Source organism: Dermacentor andersoni, chromosome 5 (genome assembly GCF_023375885.2).
Source record: "Dermacentor andersoni chromosome 5, qqDerAnde1_hic_scaffold, whole genome shotgun sequence".
NCBI lineage: Eukaryota > Metazoa > Arthropoda > Arachnida > Ixodida > Ixodidae > Dermacentor > Dermacentor andersoni.
Genome location: NC_092818.1, coordinates 177,979,551 through 178,003,678, shown reverse-complemented (window position 1 = coordinate 178,003,678; position 24,128 = coordinate 177,979,551). Strand labels below are relative to the sequence as shown.

Sequence of the window (24,128 nt, the reverse complement as noted above, 5' to 3'; positions counted from 1 at the left end):
TGAAAGCCTCTAACCCTACAGCTAGAATAGAACTGGCGGAACTTTCGAAGTTAATCAACAAGCGTAAGACAGCTGACATAGGGAAGTATAATATGGATAGAATTGAACATGCTCTCAGGAACGGAGGAAGCCTAAAAGCAGTAAAGAAGAAACTAGGAATTTGCAAGAATCAGATGTATGCGTTAAGAGACAAAGCCGGCAATATCATTACTAATATGTATGAGATAGTTCAAGTGGCTGAGGAGTTCTATAGAGATTTATACAGTAAGAGTGGCACCTACGACGATAATGGAAGAGAGAATAGCCTAGAGGAATTCGAAATCCCACAGGTGACGCCGGAAGAAGTAAAGAAAGCCTTGGGAGCTATGCAAAGGGGGAAGGCCGCTGGGGAGGATAAGGTAACAGCAGATTTGTTGAAGGATGGTGGGCAAATTGTTCTAGAGAAACTGACCACCCTGTATACGCAATGCCTCATGGCCTCGAGCGTACCGGAATCTTGGAAGAACGCTAACATAGTCCTAATCCATAAGAAAGGCGACGCCAAAGACTTGAAGAATTATAGACCAATCAGCCTACTGGCCGTTGCCTACAAAGTATTTACGAAGGTAATCGCAAACAAAATCAGAAACACCTTAGACTTCTGTCAACCAAAGGACCAGGCAGGATTCCGTAAAGGCTAGACCATATTCACACTGTCAATCAGGTGATAGAGAAATGTGCGGAATATAACGAACCCTTATATATATATATATATATATATATATATATATATAGGGGTTTTCTTCAAAGTTCAGCACGCAGGACCCGACGTAGCATACGCAGGAAAGAGACGACGAACTTTTTGGAAGACTTCCTTTACTTAACGTTTTCGGCTGGTGGACCAGCCTTCGTCAGAGTAGAGTCATATATATATATATATATATATATATAGCGACTAACTAGACTCAAAAGTTTTAACTCACGTCAAGCTTGCAGAAGAGTGGATAACCGAGCCAATTTGTGTGTGTGTGTTTGTGTGTGTGTGTGTGTGTGTGTGTGTGTGTGTGTGTGTGTGTGTGTGTGTGTGTGTGTGTGTGTGTGTGTGTGTGTGTGTGTGTGTGTGTGTGTGTGTGTGTGTGTGTGTGTGTGTGTGTGTGTGTGTGTGTGTGTGTGTGTTTGCTTTGAAACAACCATGTCGAGCTTACAGCTTCCTTCATCAAAAGTCGAAAGAGCAGTTGCAAAAACACTGCTATGTTCAATACTCATATGCGGTACCTGCCGCCCAAGCTTGACAGCACTTTAAAGGACGTCGCCGTTATTATAACGATTGCATTTTAATGCTTAGTTGGGCAGGCATAAAAACGAAAGTACAACAGAATAGCATTCATTGCGATTAACTATGTACAAAAATGTATAAATCTGCAACAGAAGTTGATGCTATGTCTTTTAGAATTTTGAAGGTACACAGTTATCACTAGACAAAAAAAAACTGAACGCAAGAATTCGGCAATTTATCCGCATGAGCCCTACATACTGAACGGTGCCGACATTCCACGGTGCATGGCAAGAACAAATACCTACTAGCAATCTCTTTCTAGCGCTTATTTATGTTTGAAATGCTAACCTGCAATATCCAACATATTCAATTCCCCCTTCCCCTATTTCATTCACTCTATCTTTAATGAATCAGACGTCTTTGCCTCGTTATACTGCGTGGGAGTTGATAGACAGTTTCGGTGCTATTCAACTTTTGTGCCAGATAAGTTACCTAACAGGCTTGAGAGGCAGAACCTATAATCGGCGAAACTAAATTTCAAGTGAATGAGAGAGAACATTTATAGAAGCTGTCACTGTCACTTTTCCATTGGAGATGAATGAACGTTTTCTCCATGACGCACCTTGCAATGACGAGCGCTCAGGCCAGTTTTCAGCTCTACCGGCGGTTTGTTGTCCTCATTTTCTTTCATCTTTAACCGACCTTTAGGGAAGGGCGCGCTTTCATCATGACATCTAAGAATGAGAAACGATAGGCGTGCTTCACACCTTTTTTCTATGTTCACTAATACAAGCGGGGCCTGTTTATTGAACAGCTAGCGAGGCGATGTTATAGCCACTTTTCATTCCATATTTAAGACTAGATAGAAACGAAAAAACAACAATTTTTTTATACCTAGCGGTAACCTACAGGTGCTGTTGAATCTTGCCGCATCTATCCAGTCTTTCCACTGTTCTGTTGTCACTTACAGAGCGAAGGAGGAAAAAGCCTCCTTCAGACAGCATCTTTACATATTTACAGCGGTTTAAAATGTGTTTTCTGGCAGCGCTCAAAATATTAAGTGAAAATTACATGGAAGAAAACTTAGTGTGCACCGCAGATGTTGCATATGTTAGCACGTTACCTATATAAGCTAGAAAATGTTATAATAAAAATATGTTGCAGCCACATTCACAGCAGTGTTTAGCATTTTGGTCATTTCAAAGTAGAGATATAAATTGTCCCGCACGCCATAAGCTGATGTTTCTACATGCCTTTCAGTCCTTGCAAATATATTACGCCAAACGTTATCAAATTCCTATGAAGATAAATATCGCTTTGATAGATTTAAATCACGGTGAAGTGAAGTATTTCTGTATATTTAAGACATTCTTCGATTTTCAACAGGCATTTTATTTTACATAAACAACTTACAACATAAAACTAAACTACTTATTTTATGTCCATATGAAGCTACCCTAGTCTCTTTTCACTTTCTCTTATTGTGTCTTTTTTTTTCTCTTAATGTCAACTAGAATACTATCGGCTATTCCCGTTTGCTCTCTGATCCACACCGCTCTCTCCCTGTCTCTTAATGCCGCCATTAACATATTTCGTTCCAATGTCCTTTGCGCGATCCTTAACTTTTTCTCCAGATTATTTGTTAACCTCCAAGTTTCAGCCGTATACGTTAGCACCGGTAGAATGCAATGATTGTAGACTTTCCTTTTCAGTGACAGGGGTAAGCTCCAAATCACAATTTTGTAATGTCTGCCGTATGCATTCCTAACAGTTTTAATCTTTTGTAAATTTTCTTGCCATGGTCTGGGGGCCCTGTGAGTGATTGCCCTAGATAAACGTACTCCTGTAAAGACTCTAGCGGCTGAGTGGTAATCCTGAATTATTGTTCCTTTGCCGGGCTATTGAACATTATATTTGTATTCTGCATTTTGATCTTCAACCCCACCCAAGCGCTTTCATGGTTAAGGTTGTCAGTCATTTGTTGTAATTCGTCCCCAGTGTTGCTAAACAGCACAATGTCATCTGCAATCTTTGCGTACGTCACCCAGAAAGACAGTGGAGTACAGTGAAGAAATCTCAAACTACAACAAAAGCTCTTAGCAATTACTTCAATGCTGGGGTTTTACGTGCCAAAACCACGATTTGATTATGAGACACGCATAGTGGAGGAACTTTCGATCTATTTTGACCACCTGGAGTTTAACGTTCGTCCAACGCACAATACACGAGCGTTTTTGCAATTCGCCCTCATCGAAAGACGGAACCGCAGCCGTGGATTTGATCCCGCGATCTCCTGTTCAGCAGCCAACCCCTGTAGTCACCATGGCGGCTAACAAAAAGCTGTTTTATTTCGAAGATTTATTTTCCTATGCAAAAAAAAACAACACGTTCTCAGTTTCATATGTGGGACCAGCTCACGCTCCCAATCACGTGCGCTTCCCATGCCGAAGCTTCAGTAAATGTCGGAGCCTACGTCTGTGTCTGCTTTTAATGCTACAGCCTCCCAGTGGCAAAACAGTTTTCGTTGCCTGACACAAAGGACCAAGCGAGCAACGAAGACCCAGTCGCCAGTGATGCATGCACTTGTGTTTTCTGCTTCTTAACAGTCGACGAGGAATGCCGGAATTTGGCTGCCCCGAAACTGTAGTAATGCAGTGATCAAGTCCAGGTGTGACACTAGAGATGCACGACCTATTTCGACGCATTCCTTTCTCGATACTTACCGCAATGCTGAGTAAGAACGTACTTCGGGAAAGGAATTCACTTGACTACGTAAGAAAGAAAGGAGCAGAGTGTAACCACACTGTAAACGGAAATGAGCCGAAAAAGGCATTTTAAGGGATGTGACCTCCCTTGAGACTACGTGCCTGAAAACCGTGCTCCCTTAGAGTGGTGTAGAAATGCTCAGCGTCCTCCATTTCTCTCCCTCGCAAAATGCGGATGAAAGAAGGAGACAGAACCTCAATTCTACATCCTTTTTAAGAGGGAGTTTAGAAGATACAGGCCTCCCTTTAGCGTAAACGGAGTTCTGTTTCTTATTTTATGCGTTATTTTCTTTTCTTTTACACATCTGTGAGAAGGAAACGAGAAAGGAGAGATATATTGTCCAAGTGGTTCTTCTTCTTTTTTTTTTTTTCTTTCTGCAAATTTATACATTTCCGGAGTGCAAGCCAACTTATTTAGGGCGATATAATAGACGCTTTGTTCGTCTCGTCGACCACAATGTCCTGTCGCGCTGCCAGAACCCCCGGTCGGCATCTGACGAGCTGTCTTCGGAAGCGAGACCATGCAAAACTTCGACGGCTTAGGCCGCAGAATGTCCTCGCTTCTGTTCGTCTTCCCATCAACTAAAAGTGAAACTGAAGGCAAAGCTCGCAAAGCGCCACTGTCGTCGGCGCCGGTGACGACACCTGTTTTGCTCATCGTAGTTCTGCGTGTGTGTCTATATGCGTGCTTACGAGGTAATTTTGGCGGCCGTCGGAGAGTGTTTCGTGTAGTGTGGAACCTCACAAGAAAGCTACCTGCCCCACTGCGCAGCACGGCGGTGATCGGCCACTGCGTAGTCATCGCTTTGACGTGATCTGTGTACTACAATACACTTTCGTGGTTCGCGCGGCCGTGCTCGGGTATTCCCTCCTGCGCCACGATATGACAGCGGCTAGTGAAACCTCACCCACAGTCCTCACAAAATCGGACCGCGTACGGTGTCGACTGCTTTTGGAAACGGCGCGTTTCGGATTACCGCTTGCCCAGTTGCCTCATGTTTGACGCGGCCTTTTCAAGCTGCCGTGGTGAGTACGGCGCGGAAGCATTGCGCTATGCGCATAATGCTCACACCTTTTATGTCGCGGTGTTGAGACTTACCGGTCCTCTCAATAAAACTCAAGAAGACAGTGCCGCACAAAAAAGAGACGTTTCAACTTCTTTCTTTCTCTTTTTCAATTTAATTGTCGTGTTTTACGTGTCAGAACCATGATCTCTTCCTGTGACCTCGTGCTTAATACTAAGCACAACTCCAAGGACGCTTATAACAACCACGGCGGGTCAAAGAGTATTGGAGTTTCGTCATCAGGTGTGTTTGATAACCACTTCGCCTTAAGTGTCGATATAGGTTGTGACAGCCCACTTGAAAAACACAACAGGAAATTTTAGTCTGTCGTTCTGTTGTCCGTAGTGTGACGTCCTGTAGTTCTTGATCAATATTCAATTAAAAATTGACAGAGACCTCTTTAAGGCTATGTAAATTTGTTTGTAGAAAAAAGAAAAAAAAAAAGAAAGGAAAAAAAGATCTCCCTGCAGGGGATTTGAACTCCGGACTGATGCATCCCGAGCCCAGCATCTTACCACTACGCCACGACGAATATGCGCCTTGGCGCATTTTTCAGCTATACAAATACTTTGCGTTTATGTTTATATTTGCATTTTAAGAGTCAACAGGCGCTTTCATTCCACCGCGTCAACTGCCGCATCTCTAGAAAAGTAAAAGTGTTCTTACCATCGACAGGTACATTGTGTAGTGCTAGAACATCGATTTTGCTGTAGGATATCCATATTAAATAAGAAATACAGAAATAGACAACGGTGACCGGGGACACTGTTAGGTTGTTACTGCTAATTTCGACAGTTGTCTCTCGCTCTGCACTTTTGAGCGCGCATATAATTCTGTGTTCAATGCAAGATAGCTACATAAACATTCGTGGATGATTGTTCATTCTGACAGCATACTGGCATCTCTCGGCAGCGCTGTACCAGAATAATGAGACCCGAGCGAGACAGCTTTTCACGCAACTTTGTGGGACAACCCAAAACTTCTTTTTCGCTTTGTAAAAGCTTATGCAATATTTCTGGGAAGTTAACTGTGTCAGTGTAACGGCACATGTAAGTCCACAGGCCTGTGTGCCACATCTTACCAAATAACACAAAACGGATACGCAGCCATTCCCGCAGATGATATGATTTTCATCAGCGGCCGATTTTGAGGAGGCCGGTAGGGCATTTATGGTGCTTCGTCGTCACGGCACAATTATAACAATTGGCCACTTCGACTTTAATACCGGTGTCTGTGCTATCAGCATTGCCGGCTTCAGAGAAGCACGATTGAATACCGCGCAAGAGAAAAGTACAGGGTACACCACCGATGCGAAATTGACATACAATTTTAAAGCGTCGCGACTGAAAGCGCTTCTGTCGCGGCGTCAGAAATTATGTCGCTGCGACAGAAAGTGGCACATTTCTAACGCCACGACCGAAAATGTGTAGTCCCGACAGAGAGTTCCTGTTGCGACGTCAGAATCGCTGTTGCGATAGAAAGTTGCTGTTGCGACTTCAGAACTCTTGGTCTTCACGACAGGATGATTCTGTTGGGACATCAGAATTTCTGTCATAATGTCAGAAATGTCTGTCGCAACTACAGAAACATCAGGAACTTCTGTCGTAGAACAGAAATTTCCGTAGTTGCGACAGGAACTCCTGTTGTCTTTTTCAACTGGGAGCGATTTGCGTCACAGCAACATTATTTTTAAGGCGGCAAATTACTGTTATGCAGCATGAACAATGCGAACAGCCAGCCTGTTTCTGTGTTAAATGGAGGCACGCAGTGTGTGCACACAATTACGTTCATTTTGTCAGTTTTGTGAAATAAGCTTCAAACTGCATGCATTTTCACTGGGAAATCTGTACCAGCACTTCCTTGTATCAAGTTGTCTATGCACAAAGGTTTGTGCATTAGAAATCACAGTTTCAGGCAGTTACAGCCTACAATTTCTTTTTTTTTTTTGTATACAGACACTAACTGTGTTTTCATAGTCATGTATTGCACGTTTGACCAGTGCTGAAAAGGACAAATGGAATAAATTTAAATAGGCCTGCGAATTTGTTTGCTTGGTCAGGCTTTGATGTATTTTAGTAACGTGTTCATGTGCAGATGTCGTGTGAATGCATACTTGGACTTTAGTTACGTTTCACTGCATCAAAAGAAACCACCCAGCCAATCTCAATTTCCTTCCTTGTTTCTTGCCCTTGGTGTCCACATACCTGAATGTATTCTGAGTTTTTGTACCAAGACAACAGCAGGGCATCACACATGCTAGAAACATTAAGACAAAGAACAAGGAATGTGGCACAAATGATCCACAGAGTCACAAAACAACAAAGAGGCTTCAAAGAAGCGGAGGCAGTCAGACTTGTGCGAGCATTAATTATTAGCAGGGTGACCTATAGCCTCCCCTTTCAAAAACTAAATAAGGCTGAAATGTCTAAAGTGAGCTCCATCATCAGGGCAGCTAGGGCTCCCAAAAACACATGTGCCAAAAAGCTGGAGGCTCTTGGTATTCACAACACATATGAAGAACATGACACGGCATGTGGTCATGCCTCAGAGAGAACATCTGAATTCTACAAAACAAGGAAAGGCTCTGTTACAAAAGGCAGGATATCCCCTGATAGCGCAGTATGGCTGAGAAAAAACAGTTTTGCTACCCAGACAAACAAGAGAGGAAATTCTAGTTTCACGAATCCCAAAGAATATGAGCACGGAACACCACCAAAGCAGAAGAAAAGCGCAATCAAAGGCTTTACAAAAGAAATGTGAAAGAAATCCAGACGTATACTACACAGATGCATGTAGAGTGGCAACAGACAAATTCAATATAGTGGCCTTCAATTGGTCCACAGGGATAACAACTTCCATTCGGAACCCTTTAACCTGCACCGTGGAGGCAGCAGCCATAGCGCTGGCCTTTCGAGATGCAGAAGCAAAAGAAACAATCTGCATTGGCCATGATGGACTCTAAGGCAGCATGCTGTTTGTGCATGACGGGTACCGTCCCATACAAAATTCACAGAATTGCACCAGGTGGTAATTTGGTGCCCGGCGCACTCTGGACTCGAGGAAAATGAGAGGGTGGACCGAACTGCTCGAGCAAAAAGCATCCGAGCACTAGTCAGTCCTTTCAAGGAACTCCCATTGACCCACACGACACTTCGAAAACCAGGAAAAGGAGAGACAAAAATACAGCCGCCCGCACTCCAACCTTATGAAAGAACAGGCCAGGGATTCGCGCTGTGTACAGACTAACACATATTTACACCTACAAATACTCACTAAGGTACACCCTGCATTCTATGAAAGTATGTGTTCTTGGTGCGAGGAGCTGCCAACTCTTGCCCACGTAACATGAACGTATAAACTACAGCCTCCACATTCCAATTCGCCCCTTATGGCGTAAGTGCCAAGTAACAGGCACTGGGATGTTTGGCTTGCTAGTGAAGATGTAGAGAGCCAGAGAGCTCTTCTCGATCAAGCCCAGCAAACCACAGAGATCAGTGGAGCCCTGGACTGAGGGACGCACCGACCGCCCAAACCACTAAGAGAAATAAACTTTATACTACTATTACTTGCCCTTAGTGCTATCAGCCATCAAGTTTACCTACAACTACAAATGAGCCACATGTCACTTGATTCACTCAGATTCCATTTCACTCTTTGTAGGAGGGCATGCATGACTGATTGCGTATGTGCAGCATTTTGTTGCCACAGAGAGGTATGTAATATGGAAACCAACATAAACATTAGTACACTCTGTAGTAACTTGTTCTGAATTGAACTTTTAAAAATAAAGAGCAATTTCAATAAATGACAACATGTGTTTTTTTTTTTAACTGGGTGAGTAGTGTGCTACCGTCTGGGATTTTTTTTATTCCACGTGGTAGAGGTGTGTGGCTGTCACTGTACTGCTTTCAAGCTTCTGCATCAAGTGTGCTTGTGGCACCTGGGACTAATTCTCAAAGCAAATATGCTTCAGGTAATTGTGAATTCTCGTCAAACATGACATGCATATTGCTGTATTTGTCTTGGAAAATTTATTCAGAAAAGCAGCTTTTATAGCTTCAGTAAATTATTCATTGTGGCCAATTCAGGTGACCCTTTCCGAGATTGACCATTAATTTTACAGCAGTGGCTTTCTATCATTCAAGTATTCAGTGTGTATACTGCTTCTTTTCAGATATGTTAACATCATACAAGTCTGCATTCCTAAGAACATAAACAGCCAGAGGCCACATTGCAAAGACAGGGATCTGAGTATCAAGAAAAGAAATCAGTAATAAAGGTAGCAAGAAGTACTCACAAGCAAATGTTTGTTGTCAGAGGGATGCAAGAATAATACAGCCCATCCAGGGGGTGCGCGAAAGCCAGATAATGGCCACAAAAAACAAAGCCTACTCATATGTCACAGCCATTTTAATCAATATTGACATTTAACTCCAGGGTATGCATATTGAAGCCTTGCTAATTATGTAAATTTACTAGCACTACCGTCCAGTACTGCTGTGCTCCTGAATGGTGGCTCACATTTGCAGGCAGCAATAGGTGCAGCGACATCCATCATTCGTGCATCACTCATTTTGGACAATACACACCTTGCTGCAAGGAAAAGTAGCCACAATATAGCTTTCTAACAATTATTGGCAATTAGTTTGAGAAAGGCGTTTCCAACCACACCAGGCTAGACCGGCATTGCTTTGCAGCATGCTCTACACCGGGAACGTAACTCCTTGCCCCCGAACCCAACATGTCTGTTTACCTGGCATAGGACAATGTGCAGACAATGCTCACCCCCCCCCCCCCCCCCCCAGCACATGCACCAATATATTCCTGGCTACCGGCACTGGTCCTTGTTACAAGAAATAGAAGTACGGATCCTTGGTCTCGATGTTCGCCAATCCGGAACAAGATCAAATTGGCTAGGCAAAATAAAGAAGACACCAATGTCAACCTTCCACCTGATATGAAGGATTGCATCTAAATGTGGAGAAGATTGTACCGAAATAGCCAGTAATGCTGTTTGGTCTGTACTCCAGCCACATATTATTTATCAGGCTCAGTTTTACTGGCCCTCACTGAAGCATAGGGACCAGATTGAGATCATTATTAAGAACGTGATGAGGGAAATAGCTGCTCTCCCTCTGTTCGCTCAAGAACATGCCCAGGTGAACACCACGGCAGCATTGCTAATTCAATGTGAATGAGCATTTGAATAAAAGAGGTTGCATGTTGCAGTCACTTCTGATTGCTTGGGTGCAAGAACAGACTTAAGGCCATGGCACGGCTGTACACTGATGTTCCTTTGGACCAATGTATTTTGTACAGACGCTGCTATTACAAGAGATGGAAGCATAGTATCAGTCAGCCTTAAGTACTTCCCTCTTTATAAAAATAAGGAATCTACAATGGATGTCTGCAACTCTACTTGAGCTTCATACCATACATGACAAGAGTCTGCAGAACGGGGCTGGTACACGGTAAAGTCACACATGACACCAATGAGGCAGCCTCATTTTTATCAAACTTCACCCAAATACAGACACACCAATTCCTTGAGTGCCATTTAGCAGCTGAAGCAAGACAGTAAAGCCACATAGCTTTGTCAGAAGATACACAAGCTTCACAACTACTCACTTTTAATGCTTGCTTACACTAGGTACAGGGACACATCTCTGGCCTTTTCAATGCCATGGCAGATAACAAAGAACACAACAACATCAAGAACATGTATCTACCCGCACCTCTTGTGCCAGGCTCACTTACCGTCTTTCTACCCTGAAAAGTTTGCTCTGATGCGACACATGCTTTTACGCTCAAGTTCGACAGCCATTGCTGCATCAATTTTGCAAGCACTGTCAAGGACGCAGTATTCTTAACTGCAATTTATTATCAGGAAATACGTAATTTTAATAATGTGAGCACAGGCATCTTGACTCACTTATTATGAATGGAAAGAAATGTCACTGCTGCCTGAATGAAAAGAGTAATCTTCTGCAGTTGTAGAGAGTCAGTGTAGCTTCATGCAATACTGTTTCAGAGCAAGTTTGTACAAAGTATCATTACAGGCAGGGAATTATAGGCCTAATTGTGCTTTTCACTTGCTCTGAATGTGACCTTAAACAAAGCATTGTGTGTAAAAAGGGCAAATGTTCTTTGATATGAAGCATCTATCAGGGAGTAGCATTTTGCCTTTTGAGACTTTTTAGCATCCATGGGGGAGAGATTAAATTGCCAGTGTATCTCTATAAGGCATGCCTCTAAAGATGCACATGGCGTTTAGGAAGGTAAATTTTTTTGAACCAGGGAGGGACGTACGGAAATAACTTTAATGAGAAAAGGATCTGCAAGATTTCCAGCCCAGGCTCAGGCCACCCGGGCATTATGTGCGGTGAGGCATAGCCTTTCCACTGCTGCCTGGGCCCACTGGATAGCCCATAGTTGGTCGTGTAGTTCCGAGCTAGTCAGAGCGCTTAGCTATCGCTCCTCGAGAAGGTCCTGTTCTATCTTGTCCTCTAGATATATCGATCTGATCTGTGTGCACTTCCATGAGATCTGTGCATTGTATGCGGGTTCGTGCTTGCAGAGCTTGCAGCTCGCGTCTGGGTATTGTGTTGAATTTACTCTGTCTAAATGTACTGGGTTTCGGAATATTCTGGTTTGCAACCTCCTCCAATCTGTTTCTTGAAACCTGTCGAGTTGTTTGCGGGGTTGTGGGTATGTTTCTCCTCGTTTCGTATAGTGTGTCAGTATGTCGTGGTACGTGACCAGTCTGTGCCTGTTGTCTCGTATCGCTACTTCGTTGTCGTTGCCTCCCCGCTGTCCTTCCCCTTTCCCCGGGGGTTGCGGGGTGTTGTGCCGTCACTGTCCGAGACGCGGTGGATTAGTTCTCGCGCGGCTCGGTCGGCCTTCTCATTGAGGTTGGGAGGGCCATTCATGGTTACTTCTCCCATATGTACTGGGATCCATTTGAGGTATTTGGGTCATGTCAGAGAAACACAAATGTATTGTTCCAAAATGGTACAGTGTTACTCCGCTGCTAGAAAGGTGATTTAGAAGAGCTCTCTAACTCCATTGACTAAATTTTCAGAGGTGATTGCAATGGGTGATTCCCCTGTTACTCTGGTATTGCTTGTCTGGTGCTTACTGTCAGTGATATACACAGCATGCCAGTCTTGGAGCTCAACTTTCAAGAGCCAATTAAGAGGCATGTCATGGGTGATTTAATAAGCTTATTAGGCTTCTTTTTAAATAAACAATTAATTTATTCTTTATTTTTGCTGTCATTTTGATGGCCTGTCTATGTTTTTTGTTTTCAAAGGCCATATTATTTTCATAATTATGGCCTTCAATGTTTAATTGTAATATCCCTTATAATCCACAGTGATTACTCGTAAAAGAGAAATCAATATAGAACAAGCAGTAGATGTGGGTAAATGTATGTGCATTGACTTGAACAGTCACCTGCAGAAGTTTAAAGTCAGGTTGCTCAATGGATTGAATAATCTCAGTTGGAAAGCAGCACTAAGTGTGTTCATATGCCCCTCACTCATCCAGTATACGTAAATGTAACCAAATGTAGTATATGTAACCAACACACTCTCAGACTTTAGCGCAATAAGTTAATATGTTGTGTTATGCTGTTGAGTTGAGACTGTGAATGGAACGATTATTAAAATGAGCAAGCTAGAGACAACTATTGCAGTGTTTATAATTTGTGGTAATTGCAGCATGATGTTGCAAAAGAACATAAATAATGCTCCTCTCAATGTTTCTATCTATGCCTTTCGTTCATCTCTTAGTCTCTCTGAAATTAAGCAGCAGAGCATGGCACAAGCACTGCTGCTTACGTTTATAATGGAGTCATCAGTGGGTTTCAGACAGAGGCAACTCCTGTCCCTTATGCACATATGTTTTGGTATTTTCAAGACTGTTCCTGTCATACCAAAGCCAAGGCTCACTGGCCCCTCATGGTATTGAAGCTTGCTCACCAATTACTCAGAGTGGATGATACATTTTCTGGATTTTGTCAGGTGCCATCTGTCTTGCCCTAATCATGGTATGAAAGGTAGGTCCTGCTGGTCCAATGCAGCTATCTTAATAAAAAAATATTATAATTTGCATGTTTCTTCTCTTGGCCACCGAAGTGCATCATCCAAACCAAACACAAACACTTTTTTTCCTAGGCGCACTCTTGAAAACAAAGGCTTGCAGCCACATGCAGAAGAGAGTACAAAACAAATTATGCAAATTAATGCTCTGCAGTGTGCAGATTATGCAATGTGTACAGTAACTAAGGCTGCACCTCTAATGCATTAACTGTATTCAAGATTATGAAAGCTTTTTGCTAATTAAGCCATGTTCTAAAATTGGATTGCATACCCTAGCTGCATATGTGACTAAAAATGTGGTAGCTCAGTTGAAAAAGCTACAAGTGGCATTCCTGTGGGGTATGTTTGTTCACTTGAAAAGCCCATTTTACTCAGTTGGTCATATGACAAGAAATTTTGTTGTTGTGTTCTTAATACTTCATTCCTACATTGCATATTACACTACACCCTAAAGGTCCACACAGCCCACATATATCATCATTAAATTAATAAAATGTGAATACCATGTGCACATTTGTAATGTTCCTCTTCAGGCGAATATGTACGGTACTGTACCTATATGCCGCCCTCATCATTCGTCTACACGCTAATAGGAAGTTCGTTTACATAGTTGTGTGCGAGAAAAATACTAAACAGCACTTCATCGGCATGTCGTCGGCGAGCATATCTCATGAGAGCCTCTCAACTGTACGTGCCAATTCGACCGAGTCATACATACATACATACGGTGCGATTCGGCAAACATGAACCTATCTCCAGGGCCAGTATGTCAATGGATTCCTTTCTCGGGGTTATCGTTATTATTATTACCTACCGTCCATATAAACGACCTATCGGTGATAGTGTACGCGCAGCACGGCAAGGAAAGGCCCTAGCGAGTACGGCACCTCGATCCGGCCTGCCTGCTCTATCATAACATAGCATAACCGTCGGAATCAAGTGATCGCAATCGCACCTATTGTGTAACACAATAAGAAAAAAAGGCTAATGCCAACAGAGCTGTGATACGGAAGCGATCGACGTTTCACGTACCGTCAACACGCTAACTTAATTGTTGACAAAACACGATTTTACTACTAGCGCTGGCCAGACAGAAAGCGTTGTCGGCCGCATATGCCAAACTCGGTCCAAGGATGCTCGGGGCGGCCAAGCAATTGCTGACTCGGGCCCGGGCCGGGCTTGGACCTAGGAGCGTCTGGCCGGGGAACATTCATTGGCAACAGACGGGAAGTCAGCGAGTCGTAGAAAGTTCTTGCGCGAGCGAAACGCAAGCGAAATTAAAATATGTTATAATGTCCACCGTCTACAATCGGGCAGCGCGAAGCATTGGGCCGCGCAACAGCTACGCAGTTAATCTGAACCCTCGGGCTAATCACAGGTCACATACCGAACCCCGCGTCGTAAGAATGGGCTATTTTCCCATGCCCTTCACCTGCGGGGTGCCCTCACGCAGCGAGCGTACTACCATCCAAAAGTCAATCTATTATTGCCCGGCCGGCACCGCGTACGGCGGACGTGAGGTGGCACACAACGACGGGAGCTTTGCCCAAGCCGGATTAGCAAACGTTAAGAAACTGCCGTATTGTAATAAGTCGTGGTTATCAGCGCGTCAAATGACAAGGAAGAGCTCAATCATAAACTACGCTTATCCATGCCGGCCTGGTCGCTGTGGACGCGGATATAACACATAGCGTTACAGAAAAGTGTTCACAAACCATTAACAGCCCTGCTCGTGTATTTAATAACGTTTTCTACTCATCGTACCTTTGCGCTAGCTGTTACCAAAACTAAGATAAATCCTAACCAATTCGCCCACCTTGCTGTCTTGCTGACATAATATGACTGGTGAAAGTTATTCTAGTGCATGCACATATATCGTATTCACATGTGCATATATTGATTGTTTACTTCAGCATAAAAAAAAGAAGGATGCTCCATCTGTATAATTTCACAAAATTACATTTTCCTTCCTTTCTTTCCTTTTTTTTACTGTTGCAGTGGGTTGAGTACAATATGTACAAATAAAATATGTCACTTTCACACTACCCCATCACTTAGGAACAGCAAATCAGCAATCAGGATGACAGATATATTTATTTTCTTATTAATTTTTTAAAATTTGTAGTCAGTATGAGACAGCTCACACTAAGCTTGCTTGGTTTTTAACAAGCTCTTGGTCAACAACGACACATACGTTTGGGACTCGGAAATAAACTGTGCAGTGCGTCTGTCTCAGCATGCTTTAAGAATGACAAGCCAAACCTTCATCTTATGCAAGTGTGGAAACTGACAGTTTATGCAACCACACACCCATAACACGTCTACAAACCTGTCATTCTTATGCACTAGAGGTTGAAGTTTGATGTCAAAATATATGTCACTTTCATCACTGATTGATTCATGCGTGACATCTCTTCTTGTACTAATCAAGACGTGGCTAAACGATACCATCTCCTATAAAATTTTTCTTTTCACATCTGCATGCAACACTTTTTGTTGTGAATGATGCAACTGCATAGAAGGTGGCATGCTCATAGCTTTAAAAAAATTAATTCTTGCAGTTCCAACTGGCATTCGTTCATTCCTAGAGCACATTTTCATTTCACTTCAATGCTCAAGCAGAATGTTCTCATAAGTGCATACTACTGCCCTCCGGATGTAAATTGTGCATTTTCAAGCGAGTTTCAAAACATTCTAAATGAAGTGCATATGCTATTTTGGCATTCTACTGTGATCATTTATGGCAATTTTAATTTCTCCATTATTAACTGGACAACAGAATCTGTCACAGCTGCTCACGCTCAATGGCATATTTTCCTTCATTCCTGTATATGTTACCTCAACTCATTACTTTCCCAACCTGTTCATCATGTACACTGGCCAATATTCTAGATCTCATCAGAGGTAGAAAAAAATTAACATTCAAATATGCAAAGCCATCAAAACTGCCCTGGGCCTACCATCTACGGCTTTGACTACGAGACTTCTCAAGACGGGCATACACAACACCTGGCAAGAATTAGCCGAAGCTCGTAAAGCCAGTCAGTTAGAATGACTTAAGCTCATGCCCACCGGGAGATCAGTGCTGCAACGGCTGAGCTACAGTGAAACCTTTATAGGCCACCACGGACCGAAAAGAAAGAATTCCTCCAAACATCTGCAAATCCCTGTGCATAGCACCAATTGTACCACAAGGAAAGAAGACAAGCCCAAGTGGATGCCCTACGGCAAAGACACAGGCAAGGTCCGGATGCCAGATACACCGACACAGTCAAATACCCGCAAAGAAATGCTTACGCCCTGAACGTCACAGATTCTAAGGGCAGAGAGCTAGCGTCTGCCACAGTCCGTGCGCAAAACTCAGAGACTGCAGAAGAGACGGCGATCGCCCTAGCAACTACCACGTGCAGACGCAGCTGTAGTTCTTTCCGATTCTGAAGCAGCTGTCAGGAACTATGCTAAGGGTCTAGTGTCGACAGAAGCACTAAAGATATTGAAGCACGACAGCGCTTCGATCTGCTACACCTGCGTGACCTGGGTTCCTGGGCATGACGGGCTGGAGGGGAACGAATCAGCACACGCCGTGGCCCGAGGCCACACCTGCCGGGCCAACCCTTCCTACTCTCAAGATGCCGGTCTGCGTCAGCAGGGGCAGAGATCGTACCCATCACCTACTCAGCGATCCTTCAATATCACAGGCTGGAACGCAGGCTGCACCCACCACCTCACCCAAAGCTCACCGAAGAAGAAAGTACCACACTCAGAAGACTACAGAGTAACACTTACACCCACGGAATACTCATGCACAGACTATACCAAATGCTACAAGGAAATATTCATGCACAGACTATGCCCAATGCTACAAGGATACCGCTGCCCAATGTGCGGCTTACCATACACCTTGGCGCACCTGATCCTCGAGTGTCCATGGCATCTAGATACAGACGCATCGCCTTCACCGAAAGAATATAACGCCAGACAAGAAAGCGAAGACCTCATTGAAACGTGAGAGGCCAAGCTCGTCTCCGAGGGCCTGGAGCAACAATGACACCTCGTCGCCAGGGCCAAGGAGGCAGCGAAGGCCAGAGGATTCCTGGAATGAGGAGACCTCCCACCTAGAGTAGAACTGGGGCTTAACCCGGGATACTGTTTCAAAAATAAATGTTTATTCCTCCTCCTCCTCATCTCGACCAGCGATCCTCTAATCTGTTCCGGCATTACTCACCTGGACGGGCTGTCTGATCATGCAGTTATAGTAGGTCTGCTTAACTTCTCTTTAACAAAAAAGAAAACACTACTAAACACATTAGGTGCTACAATAGGGCCAACATTACTCGGCATAATCGTTAATTAGCCACCTTTGCAGACACAGTCGAGCTATTGAAGAGAACTGGTTATGTTTAGAGCCACCTTTGCAAATCTTATCAAAATGTTCGTCCTTTTTCTCAGCATTAGATGCAACAAAACATTCAATAAACGCCTGCAGCACCTCATAAATAAAATGAAGCGCTCTATAGAATGGCAAATAAAAAAAAAAGCCAAGACATGGCAAAGATACATATTATGTGACAAAGAATGCCAGATGCTACTAAAATCCACACGTCAACAGGTTTACAGCTATGATTTATTATGAATAACAGTGATTATGGCACGTAATAAACCCCTATTCACAGCCTGACATAATCCTAATTCTGGTGGTGATGTAGTTCCTGAGTTATAGTGTGTGCAGTTACTAAATGATATGTTTTGTTGAGTGTCCAAATGTGAAGACATCACTGCATGCCCTGACTTCCCCATGCAATCTGACATGTCTGAAATTGTTATTAGTGGGTCGGGCATTTTTACCTTACTAAACAGATTAAAAACTTCATCTACAACAGGTCACAGCAAATTTAATAACAAGCTGCTCAAGAATGTGTCCCAGCTAGTGTCGCAACATACCCCCTGGGTTCATTCTTAAGACTGGTGAGTGGCTAAAGTCATCCCATTCTACAAATCCAGCGAGTGTTTATCACCCTTTAACTACCAATGAATATTATTAACCAGTACAATTCGCAAACTTATGGAACACATTATTAATTCACAAGTCATCGACTATTTCGAAGATCCCAGTTTAACATTCAACTACCAGCACAGGTTTTCATTTACATTACGACTTAGCATGAAACCACCACATTTACTCCATCTTTGCAGCAGCTCACCACTCTCTTGGCATCATCAAATTAAACCTAAAGCATGCTTTTGTCAACATACATAAACTTGCTTACACTACACTAATCCACACAAAGCTCGAATACGCATCGCTAATATAGCACTCTGGCAGGTAAACATTGTTGACGAGATTGCATTTGTTCAAAACTGGGCTGCTCACCTTCATATTTTCCGACTATTCATCTTACACTTCCGTGTCATCATTAAAAGCACGTACTGATTTAAAAGCACTATCCCTTCGCCACAAATCAGTGAGTCTTTGCCTGCTTGACAAACTTTATAATCGTACTTCTCTTCACAATGATTTCTTTCAGTCACCACCTGTCGTATTTTCATGCCGGGATCACCACCTCATATTTAAGCGTACACCATCTCGCATGTTACAATATGCATGCTCCTTTATACCCTGCACCATCACTGAAGGGAACTGCTTTCCGTCTGATATTGCCACAGAATCTGACATTAAAATTTTACGACGTGCTACGCACTGTTAATTAGTTGCCTCTTTTATTACATTCTTGTTTAGTTGTTTTTGTGAGTTACTAATAAATACCTGTATTAATACCGTAGTTTATGTGTGCATGCATATTTTCAACATTTTATTTTGCTGTGTGCATAACTTTTGTTTTGCAATTCTTATGATTTCTTACATTCTGTTTCTTAATACCTAAACAATGTTAGCATACCTTTGTTCTGTACTTTGTCCTATTATTTGTTGTAACTATTTCTTTGTAATCTCATTTATGTTTGTACTCTCCCTGCCCCTGTTATGTGATGGGCGCAACTGATGCCTTTAAGGGCACCGTTGAGCGCTGCAACACTGCTACTTTGATGTAGCAGTGTTGTGAGGCATTTTGCTACCCTAGGTAAAGTCAAACTACTGCACTCCTCTCCACTCTAGCACCAAATTTAGGTGCACCATGTGAAGAATTTTAAGACACATTGTAAGGCATTATAGTAACTAATATGGGAAGAAAGTTGGTACACAGGTTTCCAGGCATCACTTCATTGTTCTTTCAAAAGTCAGTCATCCATAGTGCATTTGAAATTGGATATTTTACGGAATCCAACATTGTCCTTTGCCATTGGTGAAATGTAAATGTTAAAGTGGGGTGAGGAACGACTAGATGCGATGTGCCCATCTAGAGCTGCCAAATCTAAGTGGCCACTTGTTTTACCTACAGCACAATATACCTCTGCTTGGTTGTGTTGCTGGTCAGAAATATACATACAAAATAACAGAAGGTGCTGCTGTGCCAATATATTCACAAAAGTCTTACATGATTATACAGGTGCCATCCATTAGCATCAAAACATGGCCTGCACAACAAGCACAGTATCTTCAGCGAAAATTGTAGTGTTATATCTTGCATACAGAAATGCAGAAAAGTGTAAACAAGGTGCACTCTGCTAAAATTTGTCTTGTGAATTCCTACTGTGCCAACTGTGCAGATTGATGGCATATAGTTTGATCTGGGAGCTAGCCCAATGCACATGTACACAAAGGAAAATGATTCACCTCTTAAATATGTGAAATGACGCCCAGGTAGGCACAGTAAATTTTCAACTTTGTATGCTTCAGTGTTATGCTAGAAGAAAACGTTTTTTTAGTGTGTTGCTGATTCACAATTATATACCAACTATGCATATAGGAGAAGAATCTGCAATCTTTTAGGCTGCGTGTTAAAATACCATGTATACAAACCCAGGGAAAACATGGGGAAGGCAGGAAATGGAAATTCAAGACGATGAGCAAACCGAGAACAAGATGAAAGCAGGAGCCAACGTTTCAACAAGTGGACTTGTCTTCTTCAAGGCGACATATGCTTTCCTCGCCACAGTTACAGATATTAAGAATCAATTTGGTTGATGCCCAGCCTGATACTCCGTGATTATACTGATAGATATGCATACAATTGTTTATCCTTTTTCTGTGGATTGCATTTCACCTACTAACAATTGAAAGATATCAGTCAACGTGAGATGCAAATAGTGTTGTACTTTGCGGAAGGTATCTATATATATATATATATATATATATATATATATATATATATATATATAGCACCAGCAATTATGTTACGACCTTTGACGAGTCATGTGACGCGCTTGACACACCATGCTCGCCGCTGGGTTGTTGTGCTTTGAGTGCCACATGTTTTTCTGAGCACAGGTTTGACCGATAAAGGTTTAATGCTGTGAAGTGATGTTTCCAGTGATGTCACAACAACGCAACAATGCTCTGAAGTATATATTTATTGATTTGACAGCAAGAATTCCATAGACATTTTCTGTAGCATGAAGGAAGGAGATGCAGATATGGTAGCAGATCTGAATTATTATTATTATTATTATTATTATTATTATTATTATTATTATTATTATTATTATTATTATTATTATTATTATTATATACATAATATTACTGTATTAATCATTAATATACATCATTGTACTGTGTGGTAGTACAATATATAGTATACCACTCAACACAGTCAGTGCTCAAAGTTAGCCAGGGCTCGAGAGAGTTCGGCCTCTCTTCCATTTTCTGAGCAGGGGTTCGGCCCCGTCTTTGCAGGTCAACTGTAGCACTGCGGCACCCATTCGACAAGCACTGTAGGTGATTTTATTGCCAATAGTGCCTTGTGAGGGGAAATTCCAACTCTCCAATTTTTTGGAATAATGACTTAAATAAACAACAAATCGGTTTACTACCTCTGTCCAAGCGGCGTGATTATGAATGCCTTAAATTGTTGCATAATTCAAATAACACCCCACACTACTCATTAAAGAACAACTATCTGTCTCCTGATAATTTGAAACCTACTAGGAATAGCCACAAACTTAACCTTGCTCCATTTCAACTGCATACTAACCTGTTTAAGTATAGCTTTCCTCATACAATTGAAAAATGGAACTTACTCCCAGGTGAAACTAGGTAAATTAGAAAAATCATTGTATTTACTTGATTCATGCTGCGTTTATTATACTGATTGTATCTTTTATATTGAAGTTATCATGTTTTTTAAGGCATTGAAGTTGATTTGTGCAGAAAAATATTTTGTTATATGCAATGTACAAACCCACTCCTGCGATAGCCCAATTGGACTACAGTATGTGAAAATAAAAATAAATAAATAAATAAGTGATTAATCAGTTGATAGGGCATGAGCAAAGACAGAGCAACAGCTATTGTCCTACTTCTGCATGCATTTCCCCAAGGCATTGCACATGACAGTCACCACCCTTAATTGCTCGACTAATTAAGATTCTTGGCACAGCTAGCATACTGTTTCATGAGTCAGTTGAGTGTGAACCTACCTGTTCGTGAATTATTGAAGGTACACCTTGGTTTCTTAGTTTACAAATTAATTTTAATTCGTTTATTTTTGCATTACGAGTACAGTGCTATACCATGCATGTACTTTGTACACTTTTGCAGTAAGCAGGTGTGAAACCATGAAATATATTCTTGTAGTGCCCTGAGATTCTAGGTCCTTTCGGCTCCCCTTATTACCACCGGTACCACTATAGCCGTTACCACCAGTGGTGCGGCCGGTATGTCGATCGATAACGCCGGAATGCTTTATTGAGCGATATATGTGTGAACGTGACACGCGCGGCTTGCCCGTAAATCCGTTTCACTTGCGCGTGCCGCGTCAACAGAAACACGCCGCTTTTCTTTCTTTCTTTTTCTGGTGGAAATGGGGCACAACATCGAATAAACGAAGCTTTGCACAACACGTTTACAAACGGACAAACACGAAATAACAACCACTCTGACTCATCATTAACATGTCTAATTGACCAACGATTTGGCGGCTGTCCATTGTATTTGTTAGGTTGTTAATTATGCTGTTTCTCACTGGTCAACCAAGCGAGACTGTACTAGTAATCATGCAAGCCGTTCGTTTTCTTGCATTTCGTGACTTGCTCGTCCGGCTCCTTTTGCCGACGAGAAGCAGCCTATATTTCTCGCTTTATCCCCAGCAGCCATACTCTACAAAACGAAATATTGTCCCTCCATTTAAACCCCATTCAACCAGGTTTAATGTCCTCGACATTGAGCCACAATATGTAAGGAATATCGTTTAAAGGCCGCAGGCCAGCTGACAATGGACATAAATCGGAGGGGCCGAGGGGCCAAAGAAACTAAACTGAAACATTGTTTGCCGTGAGTATTTTCTAAACAGCATGTGCCTTATATCTTAAATAAATAAATATAAAATAATCTAGACGGACATATGTTAGAACTTTGTTTTGTTTTGTCCATATTCAAACTCTTCTAGGTGGCGCCCCAACAGCTCATCGAAATGCACGCAGCGCGAATTCGAATCCACAGCGTGATTTGAGCGCGGGAAGCTGTTATGTGCCAGTATGCTGGGGTAGGCTTGACAACTCAAAATTTTCTATTTGTACTTACGAAGCAGCAGTATTTGACAGAAAAGAATAATACTTTGATGCTCTTCTCACGCCTACAAGCGAGGGCGGCGTGATTAACAACACAGCGTAATGCGCAACGGTGAACGCCAACGAACTGCGTGCCGCCACCAACCTGGACGAAGCATTTTGGTAAGCTCGTATTTTATTTCTTGTTTGCAAAGTTTGTCGCAGGCAAACAATTTCTTTATTTCTAGAAGGATCGCATTTGACTTCGCTATCGTGAGTCTCACGCCGTGAACAACGGCTTCTGCGATATCCAGAACGTATTGATGTGCTCAGTGCGCATGCATGATGTAAGACGATAGAATAAGCAGAACTGTGTAACCTCTATATCGTACAAGGGGGAGAAGGCGCGAAGATTATATGTCAGTTGAATAAAAAGGACACATCTCGTTTGTACGCGTCCTTTTGTTTTAGTTACTGTATATTTTGGTAATGTATCGTCATATGGGTTTACCAGTCATGGCCGGACTTGGTGCTCTCGTTCTCGCGTGCAAATGTGCCAGTTGGCTGAGGTGGCACTGTGAACAGCGCCAGACAGGGCGCGATTCCCCCGGTTCTTGAGCCCCTGGCCAAAAACTTATTTCTGGTATAGGAAAAATTTTCACAGCTGTGCACTGTACCCACCGTGGTTGCTTAGGGGTTGTGGTGTTGGGCTGCTAAGCACGAGGTCGTGGGATCGATTCCCGGCCACGGCGGCCGCATTTTGATGGGGGCAGAATGCAGAAACACCCGTGTACTTTGATTTAGGTGCACGTTAAAGAACCTCAGGTGGTCAAAATTATTTCGGAGTCCCCCCACTATGGCGTGCCTCATAATCAGATTGTAGTTTTGGCAAGTAAAACTCCATGATCTATTTTTTTTACCTCCGCACTATGTGTTTTGAAATGTTCTCCCTTGTTTAAGCGTGTTGGTACAAGCCTTTACCGTAGTTTTAGCTTTAAGATTTGACCATATTCTCTCGGTGCGTAATGCCTTTATATACAACAACCGCGGATAGAAGTTGCGACTGTTTGAGATCGTAGCGCCTTTCCTCTAAGTTGTAGTGATTAGATGTCATTGGAAATGTGTAAGGTTGGAAATGCTTGTTTTCATCCTTCACATTCTAGAACACAAATTTATACTAGGGTAATTAAAACTTGCAAAATGCAGTGTGAAACTTCATACTAAACTTTATTTATTCAAAGAAAATAAACAATATTTTCAATGTCCCTTTATAAAAGCATCATTGTGCACTGTGGAGGTGAACTGGTTCGAAGGCACAAACTGACTGAATGGATTCTTATCT

The 24,128-nt window shown here is 42.5% G+C and overlaps 1 protein-coding gene and 1 long non-coding RNA gene across 2 annotated transcripts in view; both read left to right on the top strand.

The window, feature by feature from the left end:
- The window catches only part of LOC126531667 (uncharacterized), a 698,627-nt gene that overhangs the window by 331,730 nt on the left and 342,769 nt on the right, over nt 1-24,128 (top strand). The window lies entirely within an intron of this gene.
- Nucleotides 4,054-20,378, top strand: LOC129385161 (uncharacterized). Its single transcript, XR_008612751.2, has 4 exons — nt 4,054-5,046; nt 13,005-13,143; nt 18,067-18,151; nt 20,107-20,378. It is a non-coding gene; the product is annotated as an uncharacterized lncRNA (long non-coding RNA).